At 38.8% G+C, this 16,705-nt stretch overlaps 1 protein-coding gene and 1 pseudogene across 3 annotated transcripts in view; one reads left to right on the top strand and one right to left on the bottom strand.

Annotated features, from left to right (window-relative positions):
* The window catches only part of POC1B (POC1 centriolar protein B), a 95,418-nt gene that overhangs the window by 10,619 nt on the left and 68,094 nt on the right, over nt 1–16,705 (bottom strand). The window lies entirely within an intron of this gene.
* LOC114210992 (heterogeneous nuclear ribonucleoprotein A1 pseudogene) lies at nt 9,914–10,818 on the top strand (annotated as a pseudogene).

Genomic DNA, 16,705 nt, shown 5'->3' on the forward strand with positions numbered 1-16,705 from the left:
ATAGCCAAGGCAGTCTTTTTCACACGGGTCATGACATACCTCCGTATGTACATGCAAGTATCACTAGTGATGCTGTAGCAATGGTTCCGGCCATCCATGGGGAAAGGCCTCAAGCTAATTAAGCAACCATCTTTGAACTCCGGGGCTTTGCAGTCAGGGTAGTTAGTGAAGAAAGGGTAATAGGAAATGGACAAAGGAAAGATTTAAGACCCTTAGTCTAAGCCATAAAAGATCTCAATACAGCCTTAATAATGGTCTTCTTGTTTGGGACCAGCAACAAATAAATGACTATCATATGACATGTGGAGGTGAATGAAAAACAGCCCAGGGTATGGGCAGAGAGAGGGGGAAAGTACGAGGTTTCCATCCCACATCCCACAACATTAGTCAACTGACATTGGCTCTTTCTGTTTCTCAGAAGTATTGGAATCTAGAAATTAGCAGATTCTTTCCCACCAACCAACTCTGACTTTGCATCCTGCTTGTATAGGAAAAGGGAGAGCTGCATGGCTTGGGGAAGTTTCAACGCACTCATTCATGAAATTTAAAAAAAAGTTGAGAAGGGAAAAAATATGTTTAAGATTCTGGGCTATCGGAAGTCCAGCAAATGAGGCTGCCATCCGCACTGCTCCCAGTGCACCTGGGCTCTCTCCTACTTCCAAGCTGCTACTACTCTTTCCCCAGTAAATGCCTACCAAAGCACCGACATCGCACCAAGCATTTACCGATGTTAAATATGAGTATGGTGCAAGGCCTGCTCTCGAAGATTCTGTTGCGGCCAGAGAATTAAGACAGAGCAAGGCCCAGAACCACCGCGGTGCTTGGCGCATCACAGGCAGTGCAGAATGAAAAAGAAATAGGAGAACACACATGACTGTAAGGCTGCAAAAAGGAGCGATGCTTTGGTGCTCCATAAAAGGAAGGAATCACACCACGTTCCCTTAGCTCCTACTTTACTTGCCGACACTTGAAGTACAGTGAGGTAAGAATAATTCATTCATTCATTGATTTAGCAAACGAAGGCCTCCTATGCTGGGCATGAAAGCTACAGCAAAGAGCAAGAGGGATGTGGTAACTTCCTTTGTGGAGCTTATAGTTCTCCGAGAAACCACTTCATCCAAAAGGATGGTAGGGCAATCTAAGTTTTCCATGGCCTCCAGGGAGGCCATGTTGGAGAATGGAAACCCCTAAGTTTTCCTTGGCTAGGCCCCTGGCTGGCCATCTCAAAGATGGGAAATGCAGCCTCACCAAGTGCATGAATAAATCTGAGTGGCTGAGAAACCCTATGTCTACAGGTTAAAAGGCCTGACTCTCCCTTTGAACATACAAAATAAAATAAGAGATAAAGAGCTGACTGATGCCAACAACTTTGATAGTCCTGAGAGCTAGATACAAAACCTCTGACATTCTGGGGACAACTGACTTTTTTTTTTTAAGATTTTTTTTTTTTTTTTTTGACAGAGAGAGAGACAGAGAGAGAATAAGCAGGGGGAGAGGCAGAGGAAGAAGCAGGCTTCCCAATGAGCAGGGAGCCTGATGTGGGACTCAATCCCAGGACCGTGGGATCATGACCTGAGCCGAAGGCAGATGCTTAACCGACTGAGCCACCCAGGCGCACCAGGACAACTGACTCTTAACAGATTGTTTAGATGCCATGGAAAAATTAATGCATAATGTTTCATTTGTCACTTATGTAGGGAATGAATTTTTTCGATTTTTTAAAAGATTTTACCTATTCATTTGACAGAGAGAGAGAGACAGAGAGAGCAAGCATGCACGAGCAGGGGTAGAGGGAGAGGGAGAAGCAGACTCCCCGCTGAGGAGGAAGCCTGACACGGGGCTCAATCCCAGGACCCCAAGATCACAACCTGAGCAAAGGCAGATGCCCAACTGCCTGAGCCACCCAGGTGCCCTGAGAATGAATTTTTTAAATATCTTAATAGAAAGTGAAAATCGTGGCATTTGCAAGCAAATTTTTATCAGGAAATTAACCATTCAACAATGTAATCAAGGTCCACACATTTAAACTATAACTATTTATATAATTAACAATGGAACATTCAAGATACTGTGCTGCTCTCTTACCCATAGAAGTTCATGCATTACCTTTATTCCCTTCCTTCCTCTCCCCTTCCTTCCTGCTCCTCCTCCCCTCCCACCCACTCGCCAGCAAGCCAGAACTAATCACCGGTGCCCCTTCGCTCTCATAAGCCATCATACTTGCCAACAGCAGAGCACTGTCATTTCCTGTTATATTTGTGTTTACATGTCTATATTTCCAACTAGTTTGTGGGAGAGTCTCTTGAGGGCAGGAGCCATCACTTTACCATCTTTTCTCCTCAGGTGTCCAGCACAGTGGATGAGACACTGATAGGCCTCACCAGTTATTGAGCTGAGGTCACGGATTCTAATTCACTGAATTCACTGTCCTATATCAGTTGAGCCATCAACAAAATGGAAATATTAATAATTTGACAGTATTTGGAGACAAGTTAAAGCCCCAAGTTAAGCCAATACCATTCTCTACTAAAAATTACTGTCTGAAGTGCCTCCTATGAGAGAGCAATGGAAGCATTTACCACATAACTGCAAATCTGTAAATCACTTCTTGATTTTTATTCACCATTCCCCCTCCAGCATATTTGATGGTTTCTGATGGCCGAGCATAAAGACTTTCTGCAAAGGTAGGCATTTCACATGTAAAGATAATCAATGAGTTGGGCTTCAGATATATCTTTAATAAATGGGTTAAAATAAGTCAGTTTGGGCTTATAACTAATATTTTTAGTCTTGGTTTAATTCTGTAGGTAGAGAATAAAACAGACAAAAGCCAGAAAAGTCTATCCAAAAGTGGTTTTGACCCCTCCAGCTAAAGTGAATTTCCCATCACTGAAAATTCTAAAATAGACATGGGATGGTCACTTGTTGGGGATATTATGAAAAATATACAAACATCAGGTCAGGAAATTCAACTGAACACCCTTCAAAGTCCTTTCCATTCCGGATATTCTGAGATTTTCAAATCACTACACACACACACACACACACACACACACACACACACACTTATGAAATGCCTCCTTGAGACAGACTAGGATAACAAAGAATATTTTTTGCCTGGATAAAAATAAAGGTAAATATTATTTTTCAAATAAAGAATGGATTATTTATTTTCAATAACATTTAGAATATGAATTTGAAACTTCAATAATCTCTATATGGAATCTAAAATAATGAAGACATAACACTCAAATGACTTTTTTAGTTTAGCACCTACATGTCAGAAAAATTCTAAACAGCAGAGATACAGAACTGTATTCGTTTCCTACTGCTGCCATAACAAATTACAAGTTTAGTTGCTTAAAACAACACACACTTATGAACTTAAAGCTCGGGAGGTCAGAAGTCCAAGACAGGTTTTACAGAGCTAAAACCATAGCCAGCAGAGCTGTGTTCCTCCTGGAGATGCTCAGGGAGAGTCTGTTCCTTGCCTTTGCCAGCTTCTAGAGGCCCCCGCCTTCCTTGGCTCATGACCCCATCACTTTAATCTCTCTTCCATTGTCATACTCCTTCTCTAATTCCCGGGACCTCCCTCCTTCCCTTACAGGGACCCTAGTGATTCTACTGCGTCCACCCCAATAATCCAGGATAATCTCCCCAACACAAGATCCTTAACTTTATCACATTTGCAAAGTCCCTTTTGCCATGTAAGAAAACATGTTCACACATTCTGGGAATGGGGACATGGACATCTTTAAAGGACCATTAGGCTGCCTACTATAAGGAATGAATAAACAAGAGAGATCCTGTGGACATGGGGTTATACTCAAGTGGGTGAAACAGGAAAATAAATATACAGATATGTGATGTAATGTCAGGTAATGACAAGAGTTATGAAGAAAAATAAAGCTGGGTAACATGCTATATTATGATATAGCTTCATTGATGATGTATTTTTTTTTAAATGGGGAAGGTAGAAAATAAATTTTAAGCATGTTAAGTTTGAGATACCCATTAGACTTCCAAAGGGAAAAGTCATGAATGCCACTGGAAGTATATGATTCTAGATTTCTGTGGAGAAGTTGTGGAGAGTTATCTGAAAAAAAAAAAATATATATATATATATTCACCAGTTTTTATAAAGGATACAAATGAACAGCCAGATGAAGAGATACACAGAACAAGGTCTGGAAAAGTCCCAAATACAGGAACTTCTGTTGCCTTGAAGTTGGCGTGCTTGGCATGTAAGTATTACAGCCATGGGCCTGTCATCACTTGGGGGGAGTCAAACAAGAAAAGAGTTGCAAAGACTTCAAAATGCAGGGCACAGCTGTAATAACGGACTACAGAATCTAAGGTAGAAGAGAGGGACACAGACACAGGAGGTGGGCAGTGAAAAGGCAGGAGGCTCAATGGATTGGAGACCCTTCTGGGGTTGATGAATTATCAAAATTGGAGGACTGGAGGAAGTGGTGGCCAAAGGGCAGGAGGCTTTACACTGAGTTTACCATCAGTACAAAGAATTCAGTCACTGACTTCATCTGAGAATCCTGCCAGAGAGACTATGGCTGTCTTTCAGAAGTGACTCAGTGTTGCTCTATCTTTAGCTCTCTCCTTGAGACCAAAATCCTGTGTTAACCAAGGAGTGGATGAACCAATCAGGAAAACAGAAGAAGGAGCTATAGACTCACCCATGTGGGACAGTCAGAGGACCACACCACAAGATTCATTCCCAATTTCTATAATCTTTAGGAAGAAAATCCTGAAGAAGAAAACCACAAGTCTTCTATTTCATCTATCCACATAGTGTACTGTGTATCCTTGTAAAAACATACCCACCTGCTCAAGTCTTACTGATTTAAAAGGATCTCTTGGATAAAATCAGAGAATGTCATGTGAAATTTGTGTCTCTCACACTACATTGGCTGAGTTGAAAACGACTTCCGTTTGTCCCTTGGGAGAAATCATACATCTTTTTCTCAAAGAAAGAGCCTTCAGGCTTTAGGGATAAGGTTTTACAGAGGGCTTTGATTTTTCTTCTTCAAACCAAATTGGAAATTTCATTTTTGTCAGAAGACTTGAAAAACACACCCCTAGGCAGCTATCAGCTATACCATCTGAATGCTTAATCCAGTCCCCTTGGAAAAGGCAGGTGCCGCAACAAGTCGACTGTCTGTCTGTCTTTGTCTTTAATCTTTATTCTCATCTCTAGAGAAGCTTATTAATTTTGAAGCCATGAACAGGTAGGGTACAAGTAGGACAAATAAAATCTGTACAAAAATTTCCTTCTGTGTTTCACTTCTTACATGATTACGCAAAAACAAACTATGACGCTTCACTCTGTTCAAAAAAGGTGCATGCGTGTATGTATCTAAATTTTGAGGCTTATGTTATACAATGATGTACTTCTGAAAGATATTTTATATTCAAGTAAGTATTACATCTTGGAAAAAATGGAAGTTTGACGTGGAAACCCATATTTGGTTTAGTTTCACCCACATGTCTCAAAAGAGCCATCTGTTCACCTTTCAGAAAGCTGCCCCCTTCTGTGGGCACAACAGCATCAAGGGAAATTAATACATGAGTGAATAAGAAACGCAACCTCACTGCAATACTAACGTTTTTGAATGAATCAGGAATCCCTCTCTTTTTATCTAGTAACTTTTTAAAATAAGTTCCAACTATGCTTTAAAACTTCCAATTAAAAGGTATAAGGAATAATAATGCAGCCCTCCCCCTTCCTTAAGAAACAAAGTGTATCCTTTTCTGGTCTTCTTTCCTTGCCCTCTTAACGAATACCATCATCTTGAATGTGGTACCTATCATCCCAATTCACGTCCCTTTACTTGTATCACATCTGTAGATATCCCTAAAACTTAGTATTGTTTTTCTGTGTATTAGAACTGCACATAAAATGGTCTTGTAGTATATCCTTGAAGAACTTCTGGTTAATCATCATTTTTAGATTTGTCTATGGGGTGGCAGCTAAGTCTAGTTCACTTATTTTCACCGCCAAATAGTACTCCATTGATTGACTATTCTACAATTTATATATTCCTTCTACTGTTAACTTGCATTAAATGCTACAATGAGCAGTCTTACAAATGTCTCCTGCATACATGTGTGAGAGTTTCTCTAGAATGGAAAAGTTAAGTCAAAGTTTTACCAGATATTGTCCAAACTTACTCTTATACGAGCAGAAGGCAATTTCCCCTTTTTCTACAAAATCAGTAATATTTCATTGTGCATTTCAATGATTACTGCTAACTTGGGCATATTTTATGTGTATATTATCATTCTTCTGTAGATTGCCTGTTCAAATCCTTTGTCCACTTTTTAATTGGTCTACCTCTTTTTTCTAATTTATATTTGAGAGTTCTTTATATATTCCAGATACCAGTACTTTGTTGTTTGTCTTCACTTCTATTTTATGGGATTTTCTTTATTCATACAAGTTTCTGTCATAAATGTAGTCAAATCGATCAAACCTTCCTTTGTAATTTGTGCATTTTGCATTTTGTTTAAGCAATTCTTGCCTACCAGGAGTGTATAAATATATTCTTCTGTTTTCTTTTAGAGGTTCTGAAGTATTTTCACATTTAAGCCTTTAACTCCCCTGGTATTGATTTTGTTTGTGGCTAAAAGTAAGAAAATAATTATAAATTTTTGCAATTAGCCGGTTGCCCCAGCAACATTTATTGCATGGTCTATTCAGTGACTAATCCATCTTCATGGGTCTGCAAAGCCAGGACTTTCATATACCAATCATCTATATCTGTGTGGGTCTATGTGCTCCCCACTGTGGACTCTGTCTCTCCCTGTAACAGCACCACATTTACAGCTTAATGAATCTCCAACCTTCATATTTCTTTAAAATTGTCCTGTTCCTAAAACTGTCTATTTTTGGCCCTTTGCTTTTCTACATGAGTTTTAAAATCAACTTTTTAGGTTTCACTAAAAATCTTACTGGGATGTTTATTGGAATTGCCTTGAATTTATAGATTTATTCAGGAGAACTAACATCTTGATGACATTGAACCACCCTATCCACGAACATGGCATTCTAAAAAACATGGAATATTGTCTAAATTTCATGTTATCCTTACATGAAGGCCTTACACTCTGTACTTTCTGTATCATTTCAATTTTAGTCAATTGCTTCAAAAGCAAACACATCGCCACCATGTTAGCATTATAATAGTTATGCAGACAGAGCCCAACTTACCCTGATGTTTCAAATGACAATTTTTTCAACTTTATGATGGTGCAAAAGCAATACACATTCAGTATAAATCATACTTCAAATTTTAAATTCTGATCTTTTCCTGAGCTAGCAATATGCATGGGGTAGGATACTGTCTGGTGACGCTGGGCAGCTCCCAGTCAGCCACACGACCTCAAGGGGAAACAATCGATATACTTTCAACCATGCTGTTTCTCACTTTCAGTATTCAGTAACTCACATGAGATATTCAACAGTTTATTACAAAATAGGCTTTGTGTGAGATGATTTTGCCTGACTGTAGGCTAATGTGCCCTTAGCACACTTAAGGTAGACAAGGCTAAGCTATGATGTTTGGTAGGTTAGGTGTATTAAATGTGATATATTGGGATGTAACCTCGTTGCAAGGTGTACACAGATAGACAACCAAATCAACAAGTCAAAGTGTATCCTCAAATAACTATTTTCAGTATTTTTGTGAAACACAAAGTTATCATAGAATCAGGGACATTATTTAGAATATATTTTTGGAAAATTATTTCCTGAGCTTGCTTATTCTCTCAGATAAATAATGCCATTTCTTGGCCTTTCCTACAGGCCCTATTTTCTGTTCCTCGAAACTCTTCAAGTGCCAGATTCAAAAGAAGTGAACTATGTGTTAAAAATCATGAGATAAATTCTTTTACATTGTATACACAAAGTACATTATGCTTTACTCAATTGCATAAGACTTTAGCTCCCTTGCTGTATTTGTTTTAGTGCTATGAAGAGGCAATTTTAAGACAAGAATTTATCCAATCATTTAACAAAAGCTACATTCAGAAAACTGGCAAGCTTTACAGAACATCTTTCGGAGAGCAAATATTGTATTTATTTATTGTTCTATTCATCATGTAGCATAATGTGAATATTATAGTACAATTAATAATAACTGTGATTGTAACAGTAATATATGTATATATTCACAGCTGGGTTTGAGAACCACCCTTCTGTCTATTTATTATTCACTAAATCATTCAAAAAACAGAGAATGAAAGCTTTCTATGAGAATTCAATATACACAGTGTACATTGTATTAGTTGACTTGAATTTGCATTTGCTAAATAATGAAGTCTTTCCTTATCTTCCCCAAACAGATGAAATTTGCCCCTCATCTAAATCTCTACAAAAATTCAATTTTGCTTAAGGCAATTACCAATTTTTCCTTGCATTTCTGCTATTTGTGACACCATATAATTTTTCTATGCTCTCATATAATATGGTGGCTCTATGAATAGGACATCAAGTCACACAGACCTTTAGCCCTGTATCTTTTATGCATTAACTATGTGACCATGGACAAATTACTTGACCTGTCTAGGCCTTAGAGACGATGGACTCTGAAAAACAAACGGAGGGTTCTAGAGGGGAGGGGGTGGGGGGATGGGTTAGCTGGTGATGGGTATTAAGGAGGGCACGTTCTGCATGGAGCACTGGGTGTTATGCACAAACAATGAATCATGGAACACTACATCAGAAACTAATGATGTAATGTATGGTGATTAACATAACAATAAAAAATTTAAAAAAAAAGAAAATAACATCGGGCTACATTATAAGGTTGTGAGAATGTATGTAAAGAGTTTAATGTATAGTTTATTTACTCACCTATCATCATCAGTATTATCATATTATATCCTCCCCCCAATTCCTCTAAAACCTAATTTGCAAGTTTCTAGAAGGGCAGAAGCCACAGCACACAGTTGACAACTTGATGAGTAACTCCTAGGCGTAAGGCACACATAAAGTAATTAATAAAATTTGTTGAATTAAAGATATTTCTCTATGCAGTATACTCCAAGTTTGTTTTTTTTTTTTTAAATTCTCCTCTTTATATGTCTGGTTTCTCAAATTAGATAATAAGCCATAAAGGGCAGGTGGCAGTTCAGCAAATAAATGAATGAACCTTAATAAATAAATGCTAATAGTAAATGAGTAAGTAAATACTGAATATACATTTAAAATAAAAATCACTGACAAATCCAAAATAAAATATTAAGACATTTTCAGATGTAATTAAAAGAACACACAAAAAACAAGGTTTCCATTTTCAGGCAGCTGCCCGAAAAATGTATATATTTTTAAAAGACATTTAGTAGACAAAGATCCAAATCTATTAAAAAATTTTGGTCTTGTCATTTTCATAGATAAAAAATGGTTCCCTAATAATAATACAGGAAGCCAATCTAACATCAAGCATTTAAATCTATGAATCTTATGTAAAATATTTAACCCCTTGATGAAGATTATATATCTAGACATAGTTGAAAATTATGGCATAAAGCCTCCAGGAAGAATAGCTTATGAGTAGAATTTCAGTAACAGATATTTCATTATAAACAACTGAAAATATGATGCTATGATAACAGTGTACTGTTTGATAGAGATACAATATTTTCTTTTCCAACATTTTTGTGTGTAGAAGGGTGTGTTTCTCCCTTTCTTATTCTGCTGGTGGAAAAACCCAGAAACCAAAGACAATAAAAATAATGACTGCATTTATAAAGAAAGATTTTTTTTTTCTTTTTAACCAATTACCATGGGGAAAAATGGTCCAGGAGAAGTAACTTACAAATACTGCCACAAAACTCACTTTCTACCCATGGATTTCACTGAGTAAGCATTGTTAAGGTCTCCCCTCCTGCCACCATCATGTCTAAGTCAGAGTCTCCCAGAGCCCCAACAGCTATAGAAGCTCTTCATTGGAGGTTTCAGCTTTGAAACAAAAGATGAGAGTCTGAGGAGCCATTTTGAGCAATGGGAAACACTTATGGACTGTGTGGTCATGGTAGATCCAAGCGCCAAGCACTCCAGAGGCTTTGGGTTTGTCACATATGTCACTGTGGAGGAAGTGGATGCAGCCATGAATGCAAGGCCATACAAGGTGGATGAAAGAGTTGTGGAACCAAAGACGGCTGTCTCAAGAGAAGATTCTCAAAAACATGGTGCCCACTTAACTGTGAAAAAGATTTTTGTCGGTGTCATGAAAGAAGACACTGAAGAACATCATCTAAGAGATTGATTTTTAACAGTATGGGAAAATTGAAGTGACTGACATTATGACTGACTGAGGCAGTGGCAAGAAGAGAGGCTTCGCTTTTGTAACCTTTGATGACCATGACTCTGTAGACAACACTGTCATTCAGAAAGTCCTACTGTGAATTAATGGACAAAACTGTGAAGTAAGAAAAGCCCCATCTAAGGAAGAGATGGCTAGTGTTTCATCCAGCCAAAGAGGTCGAAGTGGTTTTAGAAACATTGGTGGTGATCCTGGAGGTGGTTTTGGTGGGAATGACAACTTTGGTCATGGAGGAAACTTCAGTGGGTGAGGGGGCTTTTGGGGCAGTCAAGGTGATGGTGGTGGTTATGGTGGCCGGGGGGATGGCTTTAATGCATTTGATAATGATGGAAGCAGTTTTGGAGGTGGCAGGAGGTACAGTGATTTGGGCATCTACAACAATCAATCTTCAAAATCTGTACCCATGAAAGGAGGATATTTTGGAGGCTGAAGCTCTGGCCCCAATGGTGGTGGAGGCCAATACTTTGCCAAACCATGAAATCAAGATGGCTGCAGTGGTTCCAGCAGCAACAGTAGCTATGGCAGTGGCAGAAGGTTTTAATTACTTCCAGGAAACAAGGCTTAGCAGGAGAGGAGAGCCAGAGAAGTGACAGGGAAGCTACAGGCTACAACAGATTTGTGACCTCAGCCAAGCACAGTGGTGGCAGGGCCTAGCTACTACAAAGAAATGTTTTAGACAATACTCATGTGTATGGGCAAAACACTCATGATTTAATTGTATAACAGGTTATTTTAGTTTCTGCTCTGTGGAAGATGTAAAGCATTCCAAGAAAGGGTTTTAATGTAGATTTTCTTTTTCTTTTCTTTTTTTTTTTTTGCACCCATGCTGCCAATTGCTAAATGTAATAGTCTGATCATGGCACTGAATAAATGCGTCTTTTTAAAAATGTGCTGTGTAAAGTTAGTCTACTCTGAAGCCATCTTGGTAAACTACCTTAACAGTGTGAAGTTAGAATTCCTTCAAGGTGATACCAGGTTCCATTTGAAATGTATTTGCAACTTGCTTGGGCACTGAAGCCCCAGTCTCCAGAAACCTTGGTGTAGTTGAACTGACAGTTAATGTGTTGTGACCTGGAGTTCATGGTTAAAAGAACTTTATTTGGTATTGGGTTATTAATATGATTGCTGGCACAACCTATGCAATATATCTAAACTGAATTACAGTATCAGATAAAATTATACATGGGACTGAAGCTTGTGCATCATCCATTATCATGTGTAATTAATAAACGATTTAATATCCTCTTGGAAAAAAAACAAATACTACATAAAATTCAAACATAATTTTCACAGATGCTATGAGTTAAAGAGAATACGAACTAGATTCTCTAACTCTGTAAAAGAGTGGTTAGCAATCATGATAACTTGCGTGCACACATGCGTGAACGCGCACACGTGCACACACAAAGGAAGAGGCAGGCAGTTCTTAAAGAGGAAGCTGTGCCACCACTAAAACATGTCTGGTATTTCCTGCCATCACACATAACCAATTTTATCAGCTTCATATTTCAGTCATAGTATTTACCAGATAACCAGCATTTCTCAAATAAACAGCCTTTTAATAATGATCCCTCCTGATGAATGGGACGAGATTAGTGCTGATCATTGGTTCACCATAATCGCAACAGTATTTACCATGGAGCGCAGTTTGGGATCATCCTGTTGATCAATCAATTAAAGAGTCTCAAGTCTCTATCTGGACTGGATGCTCTATCCCCAGACTCTATGTCTTATCTTGGGAAATTCTTTACTCAGTAGTTCCAAATTTAAGATCAGTCACCTCCTCTCCCTACCCTATGTCACTGCTCTCCATCAAGCACTCCCAGCTTTGCATCCGGATTACTACTGCAAGTGCCCCCTACTTTTCTATGCCTCCAGTCTCACCTCCCGCTCACCCGTCCTTTATCATATTTTCAGAGCACCTATCTGAAATTCAAATTTGCTTGTCACTCTCCTGCTTAAAATCCTTCACTGGTCCTCCTGAAATTCTCATGGTGAATTCAAACACCTTCAAATGGCATTCAAGGTCATGCATGATCCAGTTTCATCTCTTCTCTCCTGCCTCATCTCTGGCTACCCCTCAACCCCCCCGACAATGCTGCAGCCAATCAAGAATGCCCACAGTATTCTGAATTCACCATGCCCTCTTAAGCCTTCTTGACTATGCAGAAACTGAGCTCTGTCCTCGTTTCCCATATAATCAGGCAAATTCTTGAAGAATCTGCTCAGGTATCAACCCAAATGGGAGGTTATTTCTGATTAACTTTTTGTTTCCCACCTTATTTTTCTAGTCTGCATACGCATATGTGTACACACACATGCACATTCCTTATTTAGCCACTCTGCTCCTGTCCTCCCATAGCAACTTAGGCATATATCCCTATTTCTGGACTTCGTCCCTCATCTGTACATTCTCACTGCTTGCTATATAACAACGTTCAGCAAATGTATTGAATAAAAGAAAGGATGATCTATTCTAGCTGTATCTTTTGCCCACCCTTTCCCCCTGCACTCACTGTTCAACTCATTTCAAACTGGCTTGCATCTGTGTTACTCCATCAAAAAAAGCCCTCCAAACGGTAACCAAAAGTCTCTGCAAACTCATCAAACATTTTTCAGTCCTTCTCTTGGCTTTCAGCGATGTTGCCATACCCGTGCCCTTGAAACACTCCTCTCTTGGCTGCTGGGACACTACATGCTCCCACCCAGCCCTGGCCTCCGGCCCTCTTTTAGTGCCTAGGGCACACCTAGCTCCCCCACAAGATGGTCTTTGCACACAATGTTCTTTCTGTCTAGAACACTCCAGTACTCCTAACTCTCTCATCTCAACTACTGCTGAAGCTTAGGTCGCATTTCTCAAACTTCAATGTACATGTAAACCACTGTGGATCTTATTAAAATGCAGAGTCTAATTCAGTAGGTCTGGGATGGGACTGGAGAATCCGTATTTCTAATAAGGTCCCAGATGATGCTCAAGCAAACTATTCATGGACCACATTTTGAAAAGGTTTTATTTTTTTATTTTGTGAAGAATTTATTTATTTGAGAGAGAGAGAGAGAGAGTCTGAGAGAGCACAAGCAGGGGGAGTGGCAGAGGGAGAGGGAGAAGCAGGCTCCCTGCTGAGCAGGGGGCCCACCGCGGGGCTCAATCCCAGGACCCCGGGCTCACGACCTGAGCTGAAGGCAGATGCTTAACCCACTGAGCCACCCACGCGCCCCTGAATAGCAAGGGTTTGTTTTTTTTTTTTTTAATTATGTTATGTTAATCACCATACATTACATCATTAGTTTTTGATGTAGTGTTCCATGATTCATTGTTTGTGCATAACACCCAGTGCTCTATGCAGAACGTGCCCTCTTTGATACCCATCACCAGGCTAACCCATCCTCCCGGCCCCTTCCCCTCTGCTGAGCGAAATAAGTCAATCAGAGAAAGACATGTATCATATGATCTCACTGATATGACGAATTTTTAATCTCAGGAAACAAACTGAGGGTTGCTGAATAGCAAGGTTTTATGTGCCAGTTCAAATGTCTTTCCAGGAGAACTTTCTCTGATTCTACCTTACCCACACACTTAATGAAGTCCAATGTCCCCAATTCATACTCTCACTGTACCATGTAACTCTCCATGATAGCTCTTGCTTAGATTTACAATCTACGTTCATCCTTCTCACCAGCCCCCAGTTCCCACCTAAGACCTGGCACATTCCTTTCTGAGAAATGAATGAACAGTGTCCACTGAGCCTTCTCCTGACAGGCCAAATCACACTAACACAACAAGGTTCACCACCCTGAGCTCAGCTCCTACAGAAATCCAGCTGTCTGTGGTTAGTTCTCAGAGGTATGTTCTATTCCTTCCCAAGATTTGCTCATTTGGGGTCTGCTGAGCTATGGCCAGATAGTAAATGATTCCATATGCACTGGCCTTTTTGTTCATTATAATAAGCGTGGTTGGACATAGTCTCCATGTACCGTCTACTAAGTACTCCAGATTCTCTTGTGCCAGGTATATAAGAGACAGAGTTTAACAAGTAAATTCTACTTATTGTGGCCAGATCCAAATCTTCTACCCCGGTGTGAGAAATATTCTGGCACCAGGAGGGAATGAGGCAGGAGGAATAGACAAAAACTTTTAGTACATTCTGATTTTTTTCCATTTCAAATTCATTGCCTAGATTCTCATAAAATCTATTCTTTCTTGTGTTTAGGGAAAGAAATTGACTAAAAGTACTATAGGAAAAATTATATAAGTTAATGGTTGGATACAACAGCTAGAACATTTACATGATGGGGAATATGATGGAAGAGCTTAATTGTGTAAGACACTCGACAGGCAGAAGCAAGAGCTCTGTCGCCAAGAGAGCCGCCTGGAGGGAGCGCCGAAGTGAACGCTGAAAGTGAACAAAACATAGTCTGAGATATAAACTCCATGAATGCCATTTCCCTTGACTAATAAATACATAAAAAATAGTCATAAGCACGTAGTAGCACAAATAAAAAGATATTAACACTTGATTAAAATATTAATATATCTTTGAGAAAATTGTTGCTCTCTGAATACAAGTTTTAAGTGTACTTAAGGGAAGAGATTATTTATTTAGAAATTAAAACAATTTTTCCCCCTCAATTCTGTTTGGTAAACCTCCTAGTATACTCAACTTGAAAAATGGTGATGTATTTTTTTTAATAATAATCTTATTTTTGTGCAATTGTTCATGTCATTTAGATGTATACCAGAAAGTAACTGTTTTTCCCAGAGGTGAGGGAAAAGGATGTGACCCTCTGATACATTAGTGCCCAAAATGCAAAGAGCCATAGTTTTATGCATTCATAATTCACAGAACACTTATGTATATAAATGATTTCTTGAAAAAGAAAGAACTTTTAAAATAGCATTAACATCTTGAATTTTTTTCAGAAATTTTACTGTGTACAGAATTATAAAGAAAGTACACAGAATTTTCTGAAAGTACAAATCTGGGAGAATACAGTGCTTAGTCAAATTTTTCAAATTTTCAACTGATTTTCCAAAGCACACAATTGTCTTCACTTAATAATGATTTTCCAGTTTTGTTTAAGATAAGAAATTATTTTAGTTATTTATCATCCCCAAATTTCATTGTTATTCTTGTCCTCACAGGGCATATTTCAGAATTTGGAATAACATTCCTCAGCATGGTAATTTGCCTGATGCTAGATGTCATTTAGAATTAATTCATTTTACATAATATTAATTATGTAGAGAATGGACAAAGTAGCGCACAGATCCATTTTGCTGAACCTGCAGTTTCAAACAGAAGTTGTCCAAGTGAACTAGGAAATGTCTTTGGAAAGTTTCCACCAATGGGGACAAGGTGTAACGTGGAAACACAGCTCTGTTACATAATGGCTCCCAAAGAGGCGATACCAGCGGAGCCTGAGGAGCAATGAACATGGAAGGACCGGGTCCCTGGGAACTGTAAGTACTCAGAATCTGAGGAATAACAACAGCAATAGGAGAGAAAGGTTGTAGGAGACCACCTGGATTCTGCAAATGGGTACAGCCTCAAATCAAGAGAAACAAACAAAGTATGAGTTTGGGTATGCATTCCCGCCTTGCCCACAAGATTTCCAGCCCAGCAAACTGAGGATATTTACCAAGAAAACATATTTCTGTTTAAAAATAAAAGTCAGTGGAAAATAGGATTCACTTTATAAAAATCACACATAACCAAATCTGATGGAAACTGGTTATCATCTATTCTACAAAGGAAATAAAACCTGCACACAGCAGAACTGATAACAATAACGGCACCAAAGAAACCTTACGCGCTCACAATTCTTGCCACAAAGAATATCCTTTCTTCAAAAACAATGAACAAACAAAAAATGAAAATCCGTAGTAGGATGAGGTTGGGGACCTTGGGGGAGCAGTAAAAGAAAAGTAACTAAAAAGCCCTATCAAGGGGGTAGGGCCATTCTATTATTGTGAAAGAGATTTAAAGATATAATAGCTCAATAACTAGTCTTACCAGGAAGCTATACCTACACAATTAGGCTTGAACAATCTATGATGAGCACACTATATGGCATACCTCCTGAATAATCAATAAGAGACAGTGTGTCTTAAACACAATTCTTTTTGGTGAGGATTCTAATACTAAGTTAAGGCTTTGTGCTTGTTAAAGTCTGGTATATGCTGAGGATTTAAGTACTTGGCAAGTAGGAATGGGTAATGTATAAAATCCCAAAGTAGGCTCCACAACCAATTACTTATAAGCATTGACATTAGGGCCTATTTCTCCATATGCTCCTAACCAAGTATTGAGGTCCTCAAAACTTGTCCCACATTTCTCCCCAAACGAATATTCATCAGGCTTTTT

This window comes from Eumetopias jubatus, unplaced genomic scaffold, assembly GCF_037043125.1.
Source record: "Eumetopias jubatus isolate StellerSeaLion01/CBP00866 unplaced genomic scaffold, mEumJub1_p1.0 scaffold_8, whole genome shotgun sequence".
NCBI lineage: Eukaryota > Metazoa > Chordata > Mammalia > Carnivora > Otariidae > Eumetopias > Eumetopias jubatus.